The sequence below is a fragment of the Pleurodeles waltl genome, chromosome 3_1 (assembly GCF_031143425.1).
Source record: "Pleurodeles waltl isolate 20211129_DDA chromosome 3_1, aPleWal1.hap1.20221129, whole genome shotgun sequence".
In the NCBI taxonomy this organism is placed as follows: Eukaryota; Metazoa; Chordata; class Amphibia; order Caudata; family Salamandridae; genus Pleurodeles; species Pleurodeles waltl.
The window spans coordinates 539731809-539758456 of NC_090440.1; the positions used below are offsets into that span (position 1 = coordinate 539731809).

Here is a 26648-nt window from a genome sequence, read left to right on the forward strand (position 1 = left end):
TATCAGCAGGAGTCTCTGACGTCACCTGGTGGCACTGGCCACTCAGAGCAGTCCAGTGTGCCAGCAGCACCTCTGTTTCCAAGATGGCAGAGGTCTGGAGCACACTGGAGGAGCTCTGGACACCTCCCAGGGGAGGTGCAGGTCAGGGGAGTGGTCACTCCCCTTTCCTTTGTCCAGTTTCGCGCCAGAGCAGGGCTAAGGGGTCCCCTGAACCGGTGTAGACTGGCTTATGCAGAATTGGGCACATCTGTGCCCAACAAAGCATTTCCAGAGGCTGGGGGAGGCTACTCCTCCCCTGCCTTCACACCATTTTCCAAAGGGAGAGGGTGTAACACCCTCTCTCAGAGGAAGTTCTTTGTTCTGCCATCCTGGGCCAGGCCTGGCTGGACCCCAGGAGGGCAGATGCCTGTCTGAGGGGTTGGCAGCAGCAGCAGCTGCAGTGAAACCCCAGGAAGGGCAGTTTGGCAGTACCAGGGTCTGTGCTACTGACCACTGGGATCATGGGATTGTGCCAACTATGCCAGGATGGCATAGAGGGGGCAATTCCATGATCATAGACATGTTACATGGCCATATTCGGAGTTACCATTGTGAAGCTACATATAGGTAGTGACCTATATGTAGTGCACGCGTGTAATGGTGTCCCCGCACTCACAAAGTTGAGGGAATTGGCTCTGAACAATGTGGGGGCACCTTGGCTAGTGCCAGGGTGCCCTCACACTAAGTAACTTTGCACCTAACCTTTACCAGGTAAAGGTTAGACATATAGGTGACTTATAAGTTACTTAAGTGCAGTGTAAAATGGCTGTGAAATAACGTGGACGTTATTTCACTCAGGCTGCAGTGGCAGGCCTGTGTAAGAATTGTCAGAGCTCCCTATGGGTGGCAAAAGAAATGCTGCAGCCCATAGGGATCTCCTGGAACCCCAATACCCTGGGTACCTCAGTACCATATACTAGGGAATTATAAGGGTGTTCCAGTAAGCCAATGTAAATTGGTAAAAATGGTCACTAGCCTGTTAGTGACAATTTGGAAAGAAATGAGAGAGCATAACCACTGAGGTTCTGATTAGCAGAGCCTCAGTGAGACAGTTAGTCACTACACAGGTAACACATTCAGGCACACTTATGAGCACTGGGGCCCTGGGTTACCAGGGTCCCAGTGACACATACAACTAAAACAACATATATACAGTGAAAAATGGGGGTAACATGCCAGGCAAGATGGTACTTTCCTACACCATTTTAGGTATAGTGTAAGGCAGGGATACTAACAGTATGTCAGGCCATCTGGCCTGGTGAACAGCAGCACTGGCCTGCTGTTTATCTGACTGAATACTAACATCCAGAAAATTGTTAAACAGGCAAGCATTTATGTAGGAAAAAAATCAAAAAAGTTTCCTGCACCTCTTACCTTTAGCAATGCACTCATTTATAAAGGCATTGTGTAACATGTAAAAATACGATAAAGTAAATTTAAAATTCAAAAAAGTTTATTTCAACATGCAGGAGCGTTTCACCTTAGTACATGAGATTATATCAGTTCATTAGGAGGCATTTATTAAAAGTAATAGTTCCCAAACATGAAATTAGAAACCTTCATGCGTTTCCCCGCCCTAACTGCAAAGCCTTTAGTTAACCAAGAAACAAGTTAGTTGTCAAGTGCACTCTCTGGGTAGCTAGGTCTATATTTTACAAGGAACAAAATTTTAATTTATTAAAACACACACAAGAGAAAGTTCTGTTCCACACACATTCTGAACTCATGCATTTCAAGGAGGCAAAGTGACAGAAATCAATTGCCTAGGATCACACAATTTTGACAAGTAGAAAAGCCAGGGTTGATCCCATGTTTTCGGTTTCACATTGTGCAATTCAGGCCACTAGATATGCATCTCTTTCCCCTTCTCGTTGTACACCAAAAGTTAATGTTTTGTCTTAAATTCTTGGTGCATGAGGTTAGAGCAGAGATCTACAAACTGGGGGTCACGCCCCCTCTTGGGGTCAGTGGCTGCATTCCTAGTGGGGCGCAAATGCCTTTACAATTCCTTGTAAATCAAGATAGCCCGGAATTGCTAATGGCGCGTTTCCAGTCTGTTTTCATTTACATACAGCAGCTGAAGTGTAAAAATAAGTGTGAGAATTGTAATACTATGTCCAATCTAGACGGGGCCAGTGAGTGTGGAGATGGGTTAAAGAGGTGAATAAAAAATAAAATATTCTGCATTTTTTGTCTTTTCTGTAGGAAAAGTATTTTAATTTAGCTCTTAATTTTAAGGAACATGCGTGTTTTGTCCACTGCAACTTTCACAAGGAGTTTTGACATGCACACAGAGCCCAGGTTCTTATGCATGTCCAAAATTGGGTGTAAATCCTTGTACTATTTTTGTTAGTTTTGCATTTAAATCTATAGATGTCTAGGTGGGAGCACTTCATTGATTATTATTTAAATAATAAATATGGAATCTGAGTAGCTGAATAGACCCAAACCATTTGCTGTATCCATCATGGGCATTGGTGTGGGAAGAAATGTGCCAGAGACCTGAAAGTGAAGGAAAACTAGGCACAGATCTCAAAATTTTTTTTTTTTTAAACATTGAGAGAAAAACAGCTGGATTCAAAGGCACACTTAAGGTAAGATCTTTGCAGCAAACCTATACTTCTAACCATACCTTAAACTCAGCCACTGCATCTGTACAAGTATTAGACTGCATAGGGCCAAGCCCAGACCCAGTACCAGTTGTTGATGGTGCTGGCACATGCTGATAATATGTACAGCTTCACAGAGCTGTAGGTATCATTGGTGCTGAAGAATTACAGCTGTTTTACTATTCTTCTGTTCTTGCGTTCAGGGACCAGTGCATACTTGTGGTATCAGTGTTGCTTTGGGCCTCAGTCAAATGGCTCAAGGGGCGAGAAAACTGAAGCAGAGGAGAAACCATCAGAGAGATGGGGGTGAGAGGGATGGCGGAGACAGCATTAGTAAAGCAGGTGCAGTGGCACTGGGGCCCATGGGTTTGAGGGTGCCACTGCATCAGAATTATGAATGTGTTACTATAAAAAGGGGTTACAGGCTCATTTTCGGTCTTACCATTACAGCAGAGGGCATACTTGCCCCAAAAAGGGGGCCAAAAGTCAGAGATCATTCTTTTTCGGAAAGGGACAGACAGCCTGTTTCAAGACTGAAGTGATCGTCCAGCAGAGCTTAATTTGAGCCAGTGCTTTGCAGTGCTTGGCACCAGCACTTAACTGTCAGCAATGGCACTCATGATAGTCTGCCATATGGTGGCGCTGTCTGCCTACTTTAGGGATGAGAACAACAACAGTTGTTTATTAATTCTATATACATTAAAATGACTTATACCTGCCATCAAGTTCATTCTTATAGCTTTGGCAGCTTGTAAAAGTCTGAATTGTCACACTTGTAACAGTGTGATGGTTAGTGGGTGTCACTGGCAGCACTGGCAGGAGTAGTGGGTGGTTCAAGCTGCAGGGATCCCCCAATGAGTGCCCTAGCACTTCTTTTTTTAAAGAATTAAGAAGGGTTGCCCGACGTGATGTGGAAGGGGTGAGAGAAGAAGAGGAGCTAGCCTGCTTCTCAGGGCTTCAGCTATCAATAGTACTGCAGTTGCAATGTGGCCTCAGCACCTCAATTATGGAGATAAGTGTTTTTGGTCAATACTATTTTTTGTTTGAGGCATTTGCTGTTTCACGAGTTTTACATTTAGTGCGGATTATGAGCTAGAGAAAAGCAGCCCTGAAATTATCTCATAATCCTCACCTCCTGGGAATAGCCATGTCCCTCTGAGTCCCCTAATGTTTACAATAAAGTTTTAGAGGGGGCGGGAGGGCAAACTTCAAAACATTTTACATACGGTGGACTCAGTGCAGACCTTTGTGTTAGAGGGTGAGTGGCAGAGAGAAGCCACATGAAGACTCGGTTTGTCTTAGGCTCAAGGATTCAAGAGTCAGAGACAAGCATCAGGTACTTGAGCCTTCAGTGGCTTCCCCACCTCTATCTCATAGCAGCAATAAGGAGACAAAAGCAAAAGAAGGATATGATTTGACTGTCAGCAAAACTTCTGAAGAAGCAGGAGTTCCAACACCGCTGTGCAGAACTTCTTGTTTCAAGATTCAAGACTTACTGACTACAGCATATTTTTGAGAGTATTTTATGAGGCAGGGTGTTTTCTCTCCCATGAGTAAAATCAAATAATTGTTGTGTCACAGTCCTGCTTTCGTATCACATATTTACTTCCAGTGTTTTTATTTTGATGTGAGATGTTCTTATCTTTGTTTAAAAAAAAAAAAAAAAAAAGGAACAGAGAAATATGTTCAGAAAATGATAACCCAAGAGCACCCAATTTGTCACAGAGATTAAGGAAAACATGCCTACTGGTTCCATAATTTCCATCTTGCTCATTATACAAAGCAGGTGTCAGTGGTTCAAAACATGAGACTCAGGACTACTCTCACTAAAGAAATACCACTGTGCTGTTGAATCTGCCCATACTTTGAGCGCACAACCAACATACCTGGCAAAGTGGTAAAGCCAGAATCAAGTTTCATAGTGCCATGGCTAAAACTTTCCTACTGTCCATTGTCTCGCTGGAGAGGTTGGGGGTTTGGTTCTGCCCACCTAAGTGAATGGCACACCCTGTTCGGGGTCTTTGTCAAGAATTCCTTAGAGCACTTGCTACCTTATCAGAGCCTGCTTCAAAGTGCTCCTTATGTTTACAGATACGAGATGCAAGGTATAAGGAGATTGTGAGGCTTCAGATTCTTTCATTCCAATTCAATAATCAAGTTACTTCCTTGTACACTTGACTTGTCAAAGGTAGCAAAAGCAAGCAGAAAAGGCTTACCTCAGGGGTGCAGTAGAGGGATAGCAACTCAGATACAGCATAACATAGTATTGTCAAATCTATAACTCTTTGAGAGACTAGCAGCCTAACTTAGGGGCATTAAGGAATAAACCCTCAAAATAACTCAATGACTTACTTTTTACCACACGTACATGTTTCGCTTCCCCTACATCCATCTTACACTCTATCATTCCCCTCCACCCTGCTGGCATCACTGCGGTCTCTGTCACACACAACAGACCATACATTTTGCCCCTAGGAAAACCATAGTATAGGGCATCATCACCTACATCACAGTTCCCTACTCACAATGGTAATAAATAGTATGAGTGTGTGTGTGGTTGTGAGAGAGAAAGAGAGAGCGCGAGAGAGAGATAGATAGATCTATCCTTGGCACTGTTTGACAAATCTTCACAAAAGTTCCCTGAAAAAAGTGTGCCAGTGATTCCTCTTGCACATGGAAAGTTTTGGGGTGATCCGTCAAACGGGGGCCAAGAGAAAAAAAAAAAAAAAAAAGGGTCCAAGAAAAACAACAAAAAAAAAGGGTGGGGGGATTTCCAATGTTAATTCCCATAGGACTTTTGAACATGACTACAGCCTGAACATCTGGATGAAATTACACCAAATTTGGCAGAAAGCTAGCTTTCGGGGTACAGATTATGCTTTCACTTATTTTGTGTAAATTTCTCCAGTGGATCTGGGGCCATTAAATGGAAAATACATTTAGGTATCTAGGGCTGCAATTTAGATATCTAGGACTCAAGCCCTTCACTATAATAGGAGAATTTCTATGTTTTTTTAATCCTATGTACTAACTATAGTGTCCCTGTAACCTTTGTTTTTTCAGTGATATATTACACACACACATATATATATATATATATATATATATATACACACACACATACACAGAATGTAATATGTTTTTTACTAGCCTCCTAACAATAGTAATGACAGAATATTACATGTGGAGGATTTGCATAATTAATTTATACTGTGCTGGTTTAGGTTTAGGGGTTTCAAACAAAGGTATTTAACCAGAACTAGAACAAAACTGAATCAAAGTTGGTTAATTCAAGGTTGTACTGTAATAGTAATATTCAATTTGACCCCTGAGATGTAGTAATAACATTACACATACACACCAATGTTGTTTTGACTATAGTGTCTTGCCACATAAGTACTATAAAACTGACTGAGACTGTATCTCAACCTTAGAAAATGCTAAGACGCTAAGGTTTTAGTGTTTAATTCTACCTGTACCAGATTACAACTTAACTGTAGCATACAAAAAAAGTGATGGATGGAATGGTTGAACTAATCTCAATCACTGATAATTACTCTGGGCTGCATCCCAGTCCATAATTATTCTGCTTACCATGCCACCTTAGTCTGGACCCAGCCATATGCAAATCAGTCTTGCCTCTGCTCAAAAGGGAAATGTCCAGACTGGACTGCCAGGCCAGGTTCTCCTTGAAACGTAACACAAGCAATTCAAGACCTGTTTTGCCTTTATTAGTGCTTATCAGTTGGGACCACCTTGGTTTCAAGGGCATAGAAAGCACTGGACACACATCTGGGCATACTCGTCCCATTTATGGCGTTAACACTGACGCATACAAAAAAAGTGATGAACTGAATGCTTAAATTAATCTCAGTCACTGGTAATTACTCCGGGCTGCATCCCAGTCAATTGTTATTTAGCACTCCATACCATCTCTGTTTGCATGGGACCCACATCTGGGCATATACATCCCATTTAGGGTATAGCACTGAAGCATTCAGTGTATGTTAGCACCATCCTCTGCAAGGCTTGGCCAGTTCCCTGGCCTCTCCAATTGGATGCTGGATTAGCGGCAGAGGTGACCCACTATTTCTCAATGGTTTCCTGGCCCTGGAGAAAAAGCAGGTTCAGCCCACTGTATAGTAAACACACAGACAGACAAACGAGAAAAGACAAGACAGACACACACAAAAACAGGTAGCAACAAGTGCAACATACCTTAGCGTCACACGTTGACATCACCCCACATGTATGAGGCACTATTTTGTTTTCTGAAGAAGCAGTGCAGCACATTGTCTGGCAATGCCTCTTACACCACGAATAGTGAACTGTGTTGCAGGATTTAAGGTTCTACTTTAGGGGCTACATATACACTCTTCCCCAAACTGCTATCCTTGGCTAACAATTAAGAGGTTAGATTCAGCAACAGGGAAAACTGTAATACTTTTGATATCTGATAAGAGGTGCAGCAACCTAACTATTGTGTGCATGTAGCAGCATTATATTAAGGTAATCTGAATTGTTAAGACTACTGATGAAGTGTTTTTCACCTAATAAACATGGAAGGGTTTTTGGAAGTTTCTGGAGCGCCACCCCACGATTGGAAAAGATAGAAACAATCTTTGAGGCTTAGTTATATGCAAGCAATTATGTATGTCATCACCAGCAATGCAATCTTAATACCCAAGAGTTTGCCTTCATAAAAATGTTGTCCTGGAGAGATTTTTTTTTTAACAAGAACCTAACAACCTGGAGATCCACACTGACATTTAGTGAACATTTGCAACGATGTGCAAAGACCTAAAGGATGAAATCACTACCAATCAGGTAATGGAAAAAACAAACAACAAGAAAACCCAAGAAAGGTTATTTTATATGAAAGACCATGGCTTGCAGACAGCTTTGAGTCCTGTTAGAAGAATTGAACATTAAAACATATATGAGGAAAGTTCATGATCCCCGATAAGTGATGGTGTGTAAAAAGATTAGGACATTGTAGAAACTGTATTGCTTTTTGGGAGGGCGACTACCTACCTCAAGGAACAATCACAACCCTTATCCTCGAACCCTCAAAGTCACTAAATTAACCACCTACCCCCCTGGTGGTGATGGCACCGATCAGATACGCTTAACATATGGTAGTGTAAAATACTTATGTAGTACCAAACCAGTAATAATGTTAAAAATGCAAAGCTTAAAAAAAAAATCTCCAACCAAGTTCGAAAACTAGAGTAAAATTTAATAAACAAAATGAGACCAAATCTGATAAAGGGATCTTGAGATATGAATTTTTAAAGTTTATATAGAAAGCACCAATGATAGTCAATGGTCACTGTAGAACGGAGCACATTTTGAGGCTGATCGCGATGTAGCAAACGTAGAGACACAAAAGGATGATGAAAGGAGTGCTGAACAATGCAAACACTCACCTCCAGTCACAGATCTGGGTTTAATCCATCATTCTTTTGCTCACCATGCCACCCCAGTTTGGACCCAGCCATATGCAAATCAGTCTTGACCCTGTTCCTCATGGGAACAGTCCAGCCCGAACTGCCAAGCCAGGTCCTCCCTGGACCGGAAACAAGCATCCTGGGACCGGTTTCAGGGTATCACCCTTCATCAGCCATGCTAGTTTGAATCCAGTGGCAAAGTCAGCAAGGGACCCACGTCTGGGCATACCCTTCCCACATAGGGCAACTTTAGCAACACAAAAGGATGATGGACGGAGTGCTGAACAATGCAAACACTCACCCCCAGTCACAGATCTGGGTTTCATCCATCGTTCCTTTGCTCACCATGCCACCCCAGTTTGGACCCAGCAATATGCAAATCAGTCTTGACCCTGTTCCTCATGGGAACAGTCCAGCCCGAACTGGACTGGAAACAAGCATCCTGGGACCGGTTTCAGGGTATCACCCTTCATCAGCCAGGCTAGCTTGAATCCAGAGGCACAGTCAGCAAGGGACACCAACCACAGTCATCCTGGTCAAAATTTCTACCTTCTGACTCAGGCTTTTAAGTTCCAATTCACCACAAAAGTGCACTTCTAAAGCCCCCACCACGACTTCAGGGGAGGCATTTGGAGACTCACAGGGTGTTAGGCAGATGCCTGGTCCAGGTTTAGTTGTCACTGATCAGCTGGGCAGTAGAAAGAATGGTCTCTTCTTGTTGTATCCCTGTAACTTGAACAGGAGATCATCCTTATGTCCCTTGGAATATACTTCTTTGTTCTGTGTACAAGAGTGAGCAGGTCCAGTTCTTCAGTGCTCCTCTCATGTCACAGACTCTTCTGTTCTTCCTCAGGCCCAGAAAGTGTTCTGAAGAGGGTGCATGAAGGTGTCACATTTACGCCTTGTATAAGCTAGTGGGTAGGAATGACTCTTGGGCACACCCTAACTAATGAGGTAAAAGTTCCCAGGGCCAACCCTACCCACTTTAGCATTTTTAAAATGGTAAAGGTCTTTGGCTACACTCAACTTGGGATTAGAGGGCTGGCTCTGTGTGTAAGGAGTATGCTCTGGTAATCCCAGTGTCTTCCAACATCTAACACCAATATTCAGCTTGCAGTAGCCACTGTACACCTAATAAATCAAGAGGCAGAAGTCTGTTATGACAAAGCAGGGTTCATCAGCAATCAGACAGTGGATATACAAGAACTGTCTTGCCATTCTGTAACTGATCTTTCAAGTGAGCCCCCATTAAACCCCTAGACATATCAAGCAGGATTTGACATTGCCACAGGATTTGACACTGCAGTATAAGTAAATGATGATCATAGGCTGAATCCTGCATATTCTGTGAAATTCAGAGGAGTCACCTCTGACCATTCAAGACAGCCTATTGTTTGTCCTGGGTGGCATTTAACACCTTTTTCCACACCTATTTAAATGCTAATCCATGGTTGGTAGAAGTTGTAGAGCAAAGTAGCTTCTAGGAACTTTAGGCAGGAAAAGGGTAGCTTTCTAAAAGTTACTTTTTCTTAATATTGATAAAAATTGACAAAGGAAATGGATTTCCATTAACGATTAAGAAACATGTTTAAATGTTTTTCTAGCTAGTCCCATTCCCAAGATATGGTATTAGGATTTGAACCTGTACTGTGGTTTTCTACATAGGACAGTTAGGCCTGTCATGGTGCAAAATAGCTTTCAGTTGCTTGTCACTGTAAGAACATGTTAACATTAATTTACTACGTGTCCTACTTTTAAATACAATGCACCCTGCCTTTTGGGCCACAGGGCCTGCATAGGGTGACCTGTTAATATTTAAAAGGGGGTTCTGACCTGTCAAAAGGATTTATTTTAGATTGCACAATAGGTGCTGCAGTCCACTGGTGGCATTTAACTTCCAAGCTCCATTTTGTACCATACACTAGGGACTTAAAGACAAGTTAAATATACCAATTAGGATTCTGCTAATTTAACCATGTTTAAAAGGGCGGCAGAGCCACTTCACCACTGATTGGCAGAATTAAACAGCACGGAGGACTAAAGCCAACAAACATTTAAAGTTCAGCAAAAGTAGAAAAATCCAGGATGACCTAGCAAAGAAGATGGATCTCCTAAAGACATAATGAATAAAAGATAGAAACCATCTAAAACAAGTTTTGATTGTAGGACAAAAAAGTGGAAATCAGAAAGGAGAGCAAGTAAATTAGTGACCGTGTGTGTTTCAGGTGTGAGATTAAATAACACTTGTATAATATGAATTAGTGCCCTGCTTGCTTGCAAACTTGTTTTAAGAGCAACAAAAGATATCATTTTGCCAATGTCAGTAAATCAATTAGTGCTGGAAAGGGGCAGGTAACCATTGTATCCAAACTTGACATCTGAGAAGATAGGAAAGAAATTAACTATGACCTGACCATATTCGAGTGGTGTGTTGAGGAAGATGACTCTCAGAAATGTGAGGTATTAGTAATGGCAAGAAGGAAAAGAAAACCTCTGTATTGTGCCTTTAAGATAAATGGGGAAGTAGAGTTCTGGCCAATTCTGCGTCACCTTTCATTCACATTGATTTTAGGAGAAACATTTTTAAACCTTTCTAACCAATCAAGCTTAGAGAATTAAAGAACAGAATTGCTGCTTATGGTGGGAACTAATTTTAGTGGTGGGGAATGAATTGAGGTGATGGGGGAGTTTGATGCCGTGCTGGAGTTAAACAGAAGGGTACCTGATGGGGTGGTATAAGTTCCTAAAGAACTGTGAACTCTGTGTTGGGATGGGAGGCCAAGGAGATCTGAACATCATTCTTCACTCCGGTCACCTCAATCAAGTGATTTGTAACGCCAAGTTGGTGGATGTTAGTCGTATCAGCAGTGTTGATTCCCAAGCAAAGAAACAGGGAGAAAAGTTTCCAGACATATTTAGTGATAAGCTAGAAAGGTGTAATGGGTTTCAGCATAAGAAACAGGGTGCCGTGCCTGTTGTACATGAGGTACCTAAAGTGCCACTGAGCTTGAGGGAGGTATTGGGAAAGGAGTTGGAAACGTTGTGCAGTTTGGCAATTACTGGATCCATAGAAAGCTTGTAGTGGTTAATTTCAGTGGTCTTGGTATGCACATCAGACAAAACATTGAGACTGTGTGTCGACCTGCATGATCTGAATCAAAATATATGTGTTTACCTGGAACTAATTTCCAACTTAAACAAAATGCTGTGTAGCCTGAACAATGCTGAGGTATTTACATCACTGGATATGTCTGCCACACATCGTCACATGGAACTGTGAAAAGAATCCAAACATTGTACATCCTTTTAATACTGGAGTGTGCTTATTGTTTCATAAAATGTGCATTCCTTTCAGACTGGCTTCAGCTTCCTTCGTCTTCCAAAGGGTCATGGGGTGCTCTTAAGAAAATGAGCAATGTTGCAGGTTTCAGGGACAATATCCTGGCCTATGGAAAGGATATTACTGATTATCATGAGTGCAGTGATGGTGATTTTGAAGGAATGTGTGTTTACCCTGTGTTGAGACAAGTATAGGTTTACGTAGGAAGGAGCCGACTATTTAAAGCACCACAGTTCTAAACATGGTGTCAGCTCAAAGTCGAAATCTTGAATGCCACTGAAGATGCACGAGCCCCACTGAATAGACCAGCTGAAGTTTTTCCTAGCTTTACTCTAAATGTGTGTCAGAAATGAAAGGTCTGAAAAAAAAGTGTACCAACCTGCTTTTGAACAGGTGAAGACTGACATAGTGAAGGTGCATTTGCTAAAACCATTCAGCAGTAAGGACATAGTCATGACAGATGTTAACAACCACGGGTTTGGTCTGATACTTCTTCAAGAGAGGAAAAATGGAAGAGAGAATTGCATTTGCTTTTAGGGCATTGTGTGGTGCTAATCTAATGTACTCCGCGATTGTAAAAGAGGCCCTGGCACTGAGGTGGAGTGTACAATATTTCAAGACATTCATGTAGGGTTCTGCTTTTGTGTTGCACACTCACCACAGGCCTGTAGTAGTTCTGTTTAGCACTTTTGCTGCTGGGGGGCGGGGGAAGGACACTTCGATAATTGCACAGTGGCAATTCTACCTACAAGCAATCCAGTATAAATGGTAGCATATGAAGAGTAGAAGAAATGTTGTGGCTGAATTTTGTCGAGGATGCCGTTGACTAATGGTAAGGAAAAGTGGAAAGATAACATGGGCCTTGTGAGCATAGTAAGCCAGGAACATAGAATACTGGGTGGGGCATTTAAATAAAGTAAATGGAGGAAGTTGCATCGGAACGGGTTATTGAGTATGTAGTAAAAGGTTGGCCCTCCTTGAGGAAGTCAGACAATGAGGTAGCGCCATTTGGTCAGGTACTGGGGGACTTGCACTGTGGGGGTTAGTTGTTGATGGGATTTGGAACTGTTAGTTGTGCCGGGGACATTGAAACCAAAAGCGCAGAACATCTCCTATAGAGGCCATATAGGAATTGAAGCTAGTAAACGAAGAAACTGGGAGGCTTTTAAGTGGCTGGGGTCAACAAAGTTGCAGAAGGGTACTGATTGCAGCACATTCATACTCAGCCTCAGCAATATAACCCTGGTGACTAAACCTATGACAGTAACTCACAGGGAAACGGCCCTGTTACAGTGGAGTAAATTGGCCTTAGACATTTGTGGACCATTACTAGTTCAGGGAGAATCTCCAAAGCATTCTTTGGTGTCGGTCAATCACCTGTTCAAGTGGTCAGAGGTAAGATTTGATGACAGTGTCAATAAGCGCAGCAAATGTTTCTGCAATGTGTTTGACAGAGAGGCTATCCTAATGAGCATATGACAGACAATGATACACATTAGGACATCTCTCTATCATCCCAGAAGTGAGAGTTAGTCAAACATGCCATTAGGGTTATTAAAGAACAACTGCAGTGGGCTTTGCTTAACAAAGTGTGATGGAAGAGAGAGATGTTGTGGGGAAATGAGAACACCTCAGCATGTGATGAACAAGTTACTTCCCTTCAATAATGATTTATCTGGTAGAGACATATTCTAGTTGCAGATTCCTTACCTCAGAATTTCTCCCAGGCGTCAGACTGGATTCAGAGATTTTTCTTCTAGCAGTACCCTTGCGCGCCTTTAGATGGTGTTGGTCAACTCCGTGTCTGTCATAGGCGTCGTGATGACATTGCGGTCGTACTTAAGCGCCACCCTGGCGCGCTGACATCAGTTTCTTTTCACGACTTTCCACGCCAGAGCGCAAAGCCATGAAGAACTCTGAAACTGGTGTGCCAGAGCTAGGGCCCCGAAAGGGAAATTCCTGTCCCTAGAAATCAGTTCACAAGCGGGGAGGATGGGTGGGTCAGTAAGGAATATGCAAATAGAATATGTTTCTACCAGATAAATCGTTAGTGAGGGTAAGTAACTTGTTCATCTGATAGCGACTTCTAGTTGCAGATTCCTTACCTTAGAATGGATACCCAAGCAATACCATCCTCGGAGGTGGGCTGTGAACCAAGATCACACTAAAAAGCCCAGCAGGACCAAGCGACCAAAGAAGCCATCTCTGTGGACCTGACTGCCCAAGCAGTAATATTTTGTTAAAGTGCACAAAGAGGCCCACGTTGCGGCCTGGCAGATGTCCAGGACAGGAACTCAGCGTGCCAACGATGTGGTAGTAGCAGATGCTCCGGTTGAATAAGCATGCACGCCATCGGGGTTACTTCTTTGCCAAAGCGCAGCACATTTTGATGCAGAGCAGTACCCATCAGGAGACGGTATGCTTTTGCACTACCTCCCCTTTCTTCGCACCCACATATCCAACAAAGAGTTGCTTGTCCACCCGGAAATCTTTGGTACAACTGAGGTAGAACGCCAACACTTTTTTATGATCCATGCAATTGAGTCTCTCCTCATCATGAAAGGGATATGGGGGTGCATAAAAAGTAAAAGGAGTATCGACCTTAGGAAGGAAGGAGGCCCTTGTACAAAGCACCACTTTGTCAGGGTGGACAGACAAAAATAGTGGTTTGGAATACAGAGCATGAAGCGCACTCACTGTGCAAGCAGAGGTGATGACAATAAGGAAAACAGTTTTAAGGGCCAAGAGCTGCAAGGGACAATTGTGTATCAGCTCAAAATGGGCACACATGAGATAAGTTAGGACCAGGGTCAAGTCCCATTGGGGCATAATGAATGGGGTTGGAGGAAACAAATTAGTAAGGCCCTTCATGAACCTTCCAACAATGGAAGATTTGAATAAGGAAGGTTGGTCTGGCAATCTAAGAAAGGCCGAGATGGCCGACAGATAACTTTAGGGGTGCCAAAAGAAAGGAGGCCTGAGTTCCACTCACGACAAAAAGCGTCGCCAAGTGAGTGCCGCCTTGGAAACTCCAACGCGCAAAACAGCTGACATTGTCTGTTCTCAGCGGAGGCAAACAGATTTAACCAAGGCTCTCCCCACTGCTGAAAGAGGCCTGTGTTACTTCCTGACAGAGACGACATTCATGATCGGCTATGCATCGACGACTGAGTTTATCTGCTCTGGCGTTCACAGATCCCACCAGATGTTGAACCCCTAGGGTGATGCCCTGATGTTCCAACCACGTCCAGAGGCATAGAGGCTCCTGACTGAGGGTCCACAGTCCCACTCCACCCTGTTTGTTGCAGTACCACATGGCGGTAGTGTTGTCTGTGAACATCTGCACCACTTTCCCTGTTAAAGAGGGAAGGAATGCCTTCAATGCAAGCCTGATCGCCCAGAGCTCCAACAGATTGACGTGGAGTCCAGATTCGCCCAGAGACCTCTGATCGCCGCCTCTCCCATGTGCCTGCCCCATCCCAGAAGTGACGCACCGGTCACTATTGTGATCTCTGGTTGGGGAAGGGAGAGGGATCTGCCTCTGATCCAATCATAATTCGATAGACACCACTGCAGGTCTTTCTCAGTTCTCTCTGAGATCTAGACCATGTCAGAGAGATTCCCCTGATGCTGTGCCCATTGGAACTTCATGTCCCTCTACAGAGCCCACATATGCCATCTGGCATGTGTGACCAACAGGATGCAGGAGGCCATCAGGTCCATCAGCCTCAGAGTCATTCTCTCCAAAACCCTGGACATAGGCTGAAACATCAGAATCATAGCCTGAATATCCTGGACTCGCTTTTCGGGAGGATAGGCTCAAAATTGCACTGGGTCCAGAACAGCTATGATGAAAGGGAGCATCTGAGGAGTCAGGTGTGACCTCAGCACATTTATAGTGAACCCCAGCGAGTGCAGAAGGGTCGCCGTAGTCTGAAGGTGGGAGACGACTTTCTGGGGCACGTTCGCCTTCAACAGCTGGTCGTCAAGGTAGGGGAAGACTGAAACCCATAACCTGCGCAGATGAGCTGCAACCAAACCACCGACATCACTTTTGTGATCACCCGAGGGGTTAGACCAAAGGGGAACACAGTAAATTGAAAGTGCTCATGACCTACCATGAACTGTAAGTAGCACCAGTGGGCTGGCAGGACAGGTATATGGAAGTAGGAGTCCTGTAAGTCCAATGCTACCATCTAGTCTTCTAGGTCCAAAGCAGACATGACCTCAGCCAGAGTGAGTAATCTGAACTTCACCTTCTTGAGAAAGAGATTGAGGGCCGGAAGATCTAAGATAGGACGTAGGCCCTTGTCCTTTTTGGGCACCATAAAGTAGTGGGAATAGTGTTAGAAGATTACCCATTAAATCAAACTTCCACAGGATCAGATGCCTTTTACCCAATTCCCTCCAACAGATGCGTGCTCAGACTTTAACTGATTATCTGAACCCTGCATCCGCTAGGGGGAAGGAGAAATGGGAAAAGAAAAAGAAAGACCACCTCCAGATCCAGTTCCAGCCTGTGTTTCCAACTTGAAGATAGGATATTCAGTGTGGGTCTCTATAACCTGCACCTTTCTTCTTATTGGGATTTCTTTAAAGGCAGGACCTGCAGTGGAGTGGGGGTGGGGGGGGGGGGGGATTTGGGTGAAAAAAGCATAGATAAGTACATTCCTACTGTGCATTCAACTATTCAGTCATTCACATTTACGCAATTCTATTGTTCTCCTAACCTGGATCTTTTGAGAGACTAGCCTCTCTCTAATAGAACAATGTTAACTTAATATCTTCTTTTTTTCAGGAGCCAGAGGTATCCAAGGTTCTCTGGAGAACAGTTCAAAAGTTCACAAATATACAATCAACTAATGTCTTTAACAGGAAACGAAAACTCCTTCTCAAGTTTCAAGGTTCAATTTTCTCAATCACAGTCTCTAGAAATTAGTCTGAGCACTTAAATGTGTCTCTAAGACTGACAAGTCTGCAAGGCAAAGAGTTCATTGAATATATATGTACATATATATATATTGGCAAGTCTGGAAATCATACAAAAGAATTCCTTACTGCATTTGCTTGAAGTTCTGTTAAGCCAAAACAAATTCTCCTCAGAAAGCCGATAGGCAGTTATTGGAAGAAGGAAGAAATTTAGCTTCTCCCAAAGGGAAAAAGTAGCTGGTGTACACACCGTAACAAGAAAAAGAATTAATTACTAAAAACTGGAAGAATTCTCTATGAAACGAGGTGCCTCAGGAACACTGCTCACTCTCCTCAGGATGATAGTTGAGGTGCACGGCTCCCAGAGAGAAACAGAGAGGGAAGCTTCAGCACGAGACTAAGGTAGAAACACTAGAGTGCTGACCTCACAAAGATTTCGGCCACCCTCTTGAGTGGCAGATAAAGCTGAAGAAGCTAGTTCTAAGAACAGCCGCTGCAACCAACGTGGGTACGAGGAAAAGGGGAATAGTTTTTGCTGAGTGAAGAACTTAACACTGGCAATAGTTTTCTTGACAAATAGCAACCAGAGTCTACTTATGCCGCAGGGACCCTCTCTATGGCTCCCTTGGCCAAAAGAGCCGCAACTTCCTCTAAGAGAAGGGTCATATGATCCTCCAGTAAGTGGCTGTAGGATGGAGGCATGGCTGTAGGGGCAGTCATGAAGGGAAGGGAGTTGCCCCTTCAGACTATCTGCAAAACGCACCTTTCCATCGTGATGGATTCCCAGTGGAGCAAGTGATGGCGAATACTGCCACCAACTGATCTGAAATGGGGGGATGAACTAGGAAGGCTAGGAGGATGCGGCAGGGTTGGACTGGGAAGACCTCTGGTTCCCTGTCCCACGAGCCCATGGGATTCCGCGTCCACTGCCACGCAGTGGCTGGGAAGCATCTGCCGCTCTGTGGCTGGCAGGGTAAGGACACAACAGGGACCCTCTTCCGTGGCCACGAAAGGGGAGAAAAGTGGACTGTGGTGGATGAGGGGCAGTCGCTATGCCAAGGGACCGAGCTGTAGCCCAAGATTCCTTGAACCTCTTGTGGGCAGAGTCCACTTTGTCTCCAAAGAGTCAGTCATGTCCAGCCCACAACAAATTGTGAACTTAGCCACATCCCCCCCATCAGCAACAGCTTGTGAGATGATGTCCCGGACCTCCTCTGGGACCAGAAGGACATCAGTAAGGACTTCATCAAATGGGAGGAGAGGCTCCGAATTGGAAGCCCCAGGCTGAAGCTCCTCCGTCAGGAGATTGGTCCTGACTGCCACAGTAGGAAGCTCTAGGCCAAGGACCTCAGCCGCCCTACTGACCACCACTGAATAAGAGGCTCCCCCTGCCGTAGCCACGGTAGGAGAAGAAAGCACACTAGCATCTGGAGAAGTATCCAGACCACCGGCCTCGCCCAATTCCTGTGCCTGTTCCAAGTTGGGGTTGTTTCGCTGATATTCCAAAGGGTTCCGCGACCCCTCCAATCGTTCCCCATATTCGTACCCATAATAATAAGGGTTAGAATCCAACCTGGGCTGAGTAGGCCCCGTCAAAGTCGAAAGCAACGTCGACTGATGCCATTCTGGCTCTGGGTCGTCTGGGATTAGGATTGGGTTGACATTGATTATGGACCCAACCGACGTCGGGAGCGTGGACAACTTAGCCAGCGTCTGGAAAGGTTGCAATGGTACGACCAGCGCCGGCACGGCTCCGACAATGGATGTGGTGGGACCCTCAGGGGCCGGAGCCGCCGTCACGGAACCCAAGGGGTCCCCATCCGTGCCCCCAAGGCCCAAAGGCGCCGCAGGAGGGGTCGGTTTGCCCACAAATGAGGTACATGGCCTCATAAAATCCCGTAAGTTGGGCAGGGGTGGCTCCAGCTCCCGGAAACTCGGGGAAGCGTGGCGCAAACCAAGAAGTAGGCCTAGAGCATCAATGTTCTTACCGCATTCCATCGGTCGAGCAACGAGGTGAAGTCGAAGAACGTTTCGCCTTCTTCGACGACTTCTTTTTGTGACTGGAATTTCTTGACAATTTTGAGTGGGACGAAGAGGAACGGTGATGACTCCATGAGTGGTCTCGAGACCTTCCGATTGAGTGATGCAGAGTCGAGCGCCAGACCGCCATAAGCTTTAGGGACCGCTCCCTCAAAGCCTCTGGGTTCATGGCCTGGCACTTGGAGCACGACTTTGCGTCGGGGTCGCGCTCCAGACACCACAAACCAGGTGCATATCCATCACCAACATCATTCAGTGACAGGCGTTGCAGGGCTTGAATCCGGTCTTACGTGACATCGTCTTGATGCACCAAATTTGTCAAAAAGCTAACACAAAAGTCAAATTTGGTCAAAAAATTACCAGGGTTGTGCTCTCTGGATCCGCGTGTAGCGCAGAAAGAAAAGAACTGACATCAGCGTGCCGGGGTGGTGCTTAAGTACGACCGCGATATCATCATGGCAACCACAACACCTACGATGGACGCAGAGTCGACTGACGCCACCTGACGACGTGCAAGCGAACTGCTTGAAAAAAATCTCCGGATCCAGTCTGACGCTGGGGGGAAATTCTAAGGCAAAGAATCTGCCACTAGAAGTCTCTATCAGATGTCAGTGTATTACCATTGCCCTACTAAGAGGATAAGTGGTAGACTTCATACAGAACAGAGAACGGATGGGTCGTACAGAGGTTGATTGGTCTAAACTGGGACGATCAGAATCCTGCTGGATCCACAATCCTATTCTAGATTTGGCCTTCAGGGTGTCACTATACAGTGCACGGCGGCAGTTTATCACAAGCAGAGAAGTAGTGCAACGCTGATATAATTAGGTCCTGTGTTTACGTGCATTCATGGTCACATATTTTTGGATTTAAAATGAAATATGATAACTGTATGCACAAAAATGCAATGGAAAAGTAAATTATTCCAAAATCTACACACACCAGATATGGAAAAACTTGAGCGAGTCGAGTTCAGATCTCTGAAGTTATCCCATATAAGGTTGCAGCCTACTTTTTTGTGTCAAAGACACTTATTTCTTTGGTACAGTAAAATAATGTGTCCTTTAAGGAAAAGCCCATCTTGTGCCAAAGGGAAAAGCTATAGAAATAGAACAACAATGGTGTGCGCCAAAGAAAGTGAAATCCTATCTCGGCTCAAACCTCTTGCATTTTTAACTGCAGGAGATCTTGACTGTAAGCTTCACGACGTAACTCTGCTCTGTAGCATTTCTCATCAACACAATGACGGTGACATATTCAAGTTCCCCTCTAATGGTGAGACAAAGCGCTTTCCCACATGAGTTTTGTAGGACTCTGTTGAATTTTAAAAAAAAATGAAATCCTAAACAAGAAAATTATTTTTTGTGAAAAAAGCTTCACGTGATCAAACCGTAGAGGAAAGCCTGGAATGTGGGCATACAATGCCCAGATGTCATTTAAAACATTACAGTTTAGCAATCATTTGCTCTATCATAGTTGTAGCGCACTGCTGAAAGTCCGATGCTCCAGCTGTCTTCTTTACCATCACAGTAAATTTAATCTCAATAGATATGGTCTTCTACCCGAGGACTTTATTAATTCCACATTGAGTCTTTCTATTGAGTCAAAGGTGGATCCCGGGAGAAGCTCGCCCTTTTCTGCATGTATGCAGCATGTGGCACAGCTATGATTGTCCTCTACAAATTATTTCTCAGTCAGTGGTTTCTGTATTTATTCAAGTTCATAATAGCACCCCACTGAAGAAAAGATCAAATCCCTCAATACCGGATTTCCTCTGCTGTTTGTCAAGGGATGTTTTAGTCTGGGCCTCGGTGATTCAGTCCTGATTCTAGCTGCATTCGTTTCTCTTCCTACAGACCTTCTGTGTGCCATTTGCCCTAGTCATTCTGGGGCGCCGCAGTGTGAGATAGAACCCTCACTCCATCATCAAGTCCTGACATTAAGACCACACTCTACAGCTGCTCTTTTGGTCATTACAGCTTGGGCACAGTGCACAACCGCCAACCAGGCTACACCAGCTACAATTTGCCAGAGCTGTTTTTTCAGAAGGAGGTTGGTGGGGGTTTGGGTTGTCACAAATATTATGGAACATCCTGAACCCTTTTCAAATCAATTCTATCTCTCATAGCAAGAGTAATGACTGAGGGCCTGATTACAACTTTGGAGGCGGTGTTAATCCGTCCCAAATGTGACGGATGTACCACCAGCCGTATTACGAGTTCCATAGGATCTAATGGACTCGTAATACGGCTGGTGGTATATCCATCACTTTTAGGACGGATTAACACCTTCCTCCAAAGTTGTAATCAGGCCCTAAGACAAGGCTAGCCTGTTTGTGGCATCACAAGATTTCTGAAATGGATGCAACCTTCCACAAGTTTGCTTATGATTCTTCTATGCCATCAGCATATCTTCCTCCTGGAGACGCCTCCTCAAATTCCGTTTCTCTATATTAGTCCTCAGCAAACAGGAGAAGTTTCTATTTTTATCAATAATAGAAGTTCATTAACAGAATTTCTTGGGGTGGTTCATCATAAAGGATGGTTAGGTTTTGACTTGTTTTGACCCCTCCTTCTATAACAAAATCTGTTTTTCAGAGGTGATTTTTCCACATGGTGACTTGGTCTAGAGTTGTAAAGCCTTACAGGTAGAGGGGATTGTTTAGTGTTATTAGATTTCTGGACACTTACTTTCATATCCACGTCAAGAAAGATCAAAGAACACTTACCATACTTGGAACAGATAGGCAACATTATTATTGTACATCTACTTCTTTACCTCAACTACCCCCACTTACCCCACAGAGCAGACAAAAACGATGCCTGCAGTGGCCAATTCCCCATCAAAGTGGGTACTTTTATCCATATCTGTTTAAATGACTGATTAGAACGGTACCTAGCAACACACTCTCATGCAGCTCCATTACTTTAAATCAGATTGCCGCAGGGGATGGGGCCAGCCAGGCTGCAATGTGGCCACCATTATCCAGAGCTCTGTTGCACATCCATTCTAGCACTAAGGTACTACTCCATCTGTGTTGGTGAATCCAAGCCTGATCTCACAAATCAGAGGCTTCGTCTCCACTTCATGGCATTAGGCTAAGAAGGAAGAGGCAACATTGAAACTTTAGTCTCAGCAGGGATGTGCCTTCACTAGTGTTCACTTTTAGCAATATGCAATCACGGTCATATCTCAACTAGAACCATATGGAGACACACTGGAGAATGTAATAAGAGCTTCTGGAGCTTGCTCACTCCACACGGTGGAGGCCCTGACCTGAGCAAAGGCAAAAAAGCCAGACTGACACCCGTTAGTTGTGGCTGTCCCAGATGTGTACCCAGCACGCTTGGCCAATCAAGATCTACAGCAAATTAGGGATATGATTTCTACAGGAATCACTTTCTGGGATCCCACAGAAACAATCAAGATGAGACAGAACTGAGCATGTTGCACTTATATGGGGCAACTTAGGATAAGATATTTGGCTTATGGTTCTCCTCTACAGTAGGATTGGGAGAAGGAGTAATGTGTCTTACCCATGCAAAAGTTATGTTTCTCTAGTACTGCATTTCCAGTGCAATTTGTTTCCTTAATTACTCTGCTCACCCTTTCACCTCACTTCTCCCTCCTAGTGGGACGGGATAAGCAATAACCTGCCCATTATAAATTATACCTTGAGGACTGCTGCTGCCAGAGGTGAAATAAGTTATTTAGGAGATTATACAGGATTTTGGCTGAACATGTAACTGTGTGATGCTGCAGCACTGATCCGTCAAGCGTGGGTCGAGTAAAATGGGGTGAGCCCCAAAGGACAAGTTATTTACTTTCGATAACGCTCTTTATAGTGAATACTCTATCTACCTGCAAATTCCTCACTTTGTAAGTACTCCTATGCTGGGTATGGAGATTTGATTATTTTAGCATTGCTCCTGAGCACAAGCAGGTGACATCAGGACGTTGTGAGGCTCTGTGACAGCTTCATCCTGCTCGAAAGTGACACTGGAGCAGCATAAAAGTGCCACACCTGCACACGTATGCCCGTTTATTTTTTTAATCTGTCCACACTTTCGGATGTAGATCCCAATAGCTAAACTTGTGTGAAGGTGCACAGATCTCTAGATTTGGACCGTATTATTGATAGAGCAAGAGACTATTCCACTGAAAGGGGAGGTGGAATAATAAAAATGATTAAGAACAAATGCAACGCTATCACAGAGGAACCTCAAACGCATGTAGTTATATAAGGCTTGCATGCAATGGAAGTTGGTGGACACGTGGTTTCCAGGTTCTACTAACGAGTACTTAACCACACAGGTGTATCACTCATGTGATTTACGGAAATATGGGTGACAGATATGCAGAGCATATTTAATGATGCTGTAGGGCTTAACCTCATAGGATCTCCTGGGACCTCTGTTTCAAGTACATACAATTCAACTTACTACACCGAGGATACCTCATCCCACAAGTACTCAACATTATTTTGTGAATATACCGTCAGAATGTCCGTACTGCATAATCACCTGCAGAGGTCAGGCATATGATATGTGACTGCACGATTATGATAGGTTTCTGGGTGGAGGTCACAGATAACAACCATGAATACAGGTCGCCATAACTTCGACCAAATCGAGGCTTGTATCCTGTGAATTTCACAGAGACATAAGCGGGTGAAAGTAGCTAACTTCGAGATTTCTTGATTAGGCACTCCTTATAATCAAAGGAGCTACTAGCCTATTACGGAAGTCCCCTACAGCCCCTCTGCTGAATAATTGGATCCAATGAGCTGAAGTGGAGAGTTTAGCACTACACAGTGAAGAAAGACGAGGGTGAGGAAGGGGCCCACAGTGGAGCAATGGGATGAGGTGCTGCAGTTCATTAAAGACTACTTTCGACCTCCATGAAGTGTCCTATATGGAATCAACAAGCGTATAGGACATTAAACTGGGACTGCATGTGCAAATTTGAAAATCTATACCTAGACCTGTGCAATGGACAAAACAGAGACTATTTGGACATATATGTGAGAGATATACCTTGAGTACACTTCCCAGATTGACAATGTGATGAATGTGAATAGTCTATGTGTGCGGTTTTTGTTTTTGGGAGGTGTGGAGGGGGGTAATTATTAAGTGCCCATTTGGGAGAAATAGGGGAGGGAAAGGTGCAGGGTTCATGTATTCAATTACCTACAATGAACACAGTTTGGAACAGGTATTTATGTGTCAATAGCACCGTATGTAATAACCATTGATAATAATAAACCTTTATATATAAGCAATATATGTAATATACTCGCATCACTGATGCCTCTGGAGGAGCCTATGCAGTTGTAATTATGTATCCCACAAAGAAACACACGGATGTTTCACAACAGAATGGTGCTTTTGGTATGGTGATACCTTAAAACACAGGCACATAAGGAGTCTATGGTTATATTTGTTAAGGTAAACTGTTCTATAAATGACCACAAGCCTTTGCAAAGTACGGAGATGTGGTGAATCATTACTTAGGTACATGTAGCAAAATGTTTGTATATTATGCTATTATTTCAAATAATGGCCTGCACTACAAGGCACAAAAACGACCTGGTGCTAAAGTGCAATGATGTTAACGTTTCTAATTGCATGACTTTGAAAATGCAGTATGTTCCATTGAAATGAATTAGGTGCAGCGTTACTGTGAGAAGCAACACTTAGTATACATATAGGTAAATCATCAAAACATCTTTAATAAACACATTTCCAATGGTGTCATTAAAGAAAAGTAATCACAGCGGTTAACCCTATACTCTTAAACTGTAACCGCCCCCCCCATCCTCTGTTCTCTACCTTAACCGCTAACACCTGACTTCCCAGCCTTAACTCCTCAACCCTTAACTCATACACCCATAATTCTTTAAAACTACCCCAAACCCTCAACCCTATACCAAAAAACTTAGCTCCTATATCCATAAAAACCCTAACTTCCTATCCTTAAATCTTAATCCTATACTCCAAACTCTTAACCCAATTCCCAAATAGTAATTATATTTTCACACCGTCCTCACTAAAATATATTTTGCGAACAAACAGTTTAGGAGGTGTTTCCCTTTTTATGTAGTTATATTTAAATCTAATAACTGAAAAAGAGTTATTTTTAGAAGAATTGCTTTCAAAGTTTTGAGGCAATACCAACAAATATGATGGCATTTGTTACAGGGACCGAGTAACAAAATTCTTCTATGGTATCCCGCTCAATTTGTGACATTGTCTGGAAATGACGTGTTGTTACCCCTGCCACAGGCGAAACAATGCATGTATGACGTGGTAACCTTATATACAGTGACTCACTCTAAAGGTGACACAAGTTCCTTCTTTGTATGGTTACTATTTGGCATGGTGAACTACTTTGTAGGGGGCAAATCAGGCTTTTATGTTCCCGGGAAATTGTATCTGGGGACATGCCCTGTCAGCGACACTGAATCCTTCCAGGGTACAGAGATGCTGGGTGTTGTTACCTGCTGTACAGCTATAGTCCACTGCTACCAACTCCATATACTCTTGAAACAGCATTATGACACCGAGCGCATGATCCTAATATGATGTGCCACAGAAGAACATGGGGTTGTACGCTTTGCTGTTTAAACACATTGAGAGCCTTGCCGAACTGAGTAACCAATTGGCAGGAGCACAAAGGCCGCTGATGTGGAGCTGCCGGACTCTTTCCTGCAGGGCAGCCCACCCTGGTACTATTTAGTGTTTTGGTCTCACCCTCTCTATATAAGCACCCCAGCCTTCTTCATTACATCAAGCACCAGACATGGATATGGAGGGTGTGCCAGCCCCGCCATCACCTCAGCAAACCATACCGCTCCCTTGAGAGCCCAACCATTTCCCTGCATAGCACACTCATTTGCCACTATCTGGAGGGGCAGTAACCACCCATCTCTCGCCACACAGAGCAGGCCGTGCTGGTACTATGCAGTGTCAGTTTCCAGGCTTCTCTCTGGAGGGTATGCCATCCCAGAATTATGGTCCACTCTCCCTGCTAAGCAAGACAAACAAATATACGTGGCCGAGCCAGGGATCTGGGACTTGACACTAACAGCCAAAAAATGAGTCAATACAAAATGTGACATGTCAATCAAGCAACAAATATCATTCCAGATATGGTAAAACCTTTTAAAATTCATCAAAATGATTCCTTCAAAACCTGTAAGTGTGTCACTAGACTAGATTTTATCAGTGATCTGAGCGCAGTAGTCGAAAATTAGTTTCTAAATAAACTCAGAAACATTAAAGAATATCTCTACAGCCTAACAATGTTGCCATGAATCAACTAAGAAAGCTATCAGAGCTATCAGTTTGTAATGTGCATGTTAAGTTTGGCCAGTGCTGCTTTAATATGTGAACCAACTTATATTGCTGATTAAACCATAAAAGAATTATGTTTTGTATCATGCTCATTCTGAACTCAGTTATTTCACTGTGTTCGCCGATTGATTGCTCAATTAATGCGCTGCAGCTCTGAGGTCCTCAAAGTGTTCCAAAGCAGAGTCTGCTTTCCTCTTAAGAGGCAAGACCAATCAAAGGGAATGTACATTAGTGAAGCCTATACACTGCCAGAAAACCTAGTGGACCTCTTCCAAGCGGGTTTATGAAGGAAAACACTGGTACCAAACTCAATGCCAAGACAAACCATGGTATCCAGACCTGCTTGGATAACGCACTTGCCCATGTTACGCTTATCATGTACTGTCTGGGACAAGAAGGCCCTAGAGCTTTCCAGGACTGCCATCAAGATCTTATTGGCAACACCTCAAGATACAGTCTGCACTTACACATTGCAGTGTCTTAAAACATATATTTGCCAAAGCACCAATACTTTTGAACTATCTATGGGGAGGAGTTGTTTGAAATATGTTAGAATTCACCATACTGGTGAAGGCCTGTACAATATAGCTCCATGAAGTGGGATGTGTGGCGAGAAATTTTGGGTCAGCGGGCGCCGGCGTATGATGTCTGGCCAACCTGCCTGCTCACAGGCAGTCAAGATCATGGTTTCGACCAGGAGGACATCAATTTGTGAGGGATGCAATACATGTAAATGCTCAGATGTTGCTGTCCTAAACTAGAAACTTTTTGTGAAAACATTCATTTATTTCAGCCACAACAGAGGGCAGCTGTAATTCTAGCACTTTGGCTGCCCTCCAAACCCCACTGCAAATGAGGCAGTTATCGGGATCTGCAAAAGGGCCAC

General features: G+C 43.8%; 1 protein-coding gene across 1 annotated transcript in view; it reads right to left on the reverse strand.

The window, feature by feature from the left end:
- The window catches only part of MAP2K5 (mitogen-activated protein kinase kinase 5), a 1242853-nt gene that overhangs the window by 879904 nt on the left and 336301 nt on the right, over positions 1-26648 (reverse strand). The gene's annotated exons all lie outside the window — the stretch shown is intronic.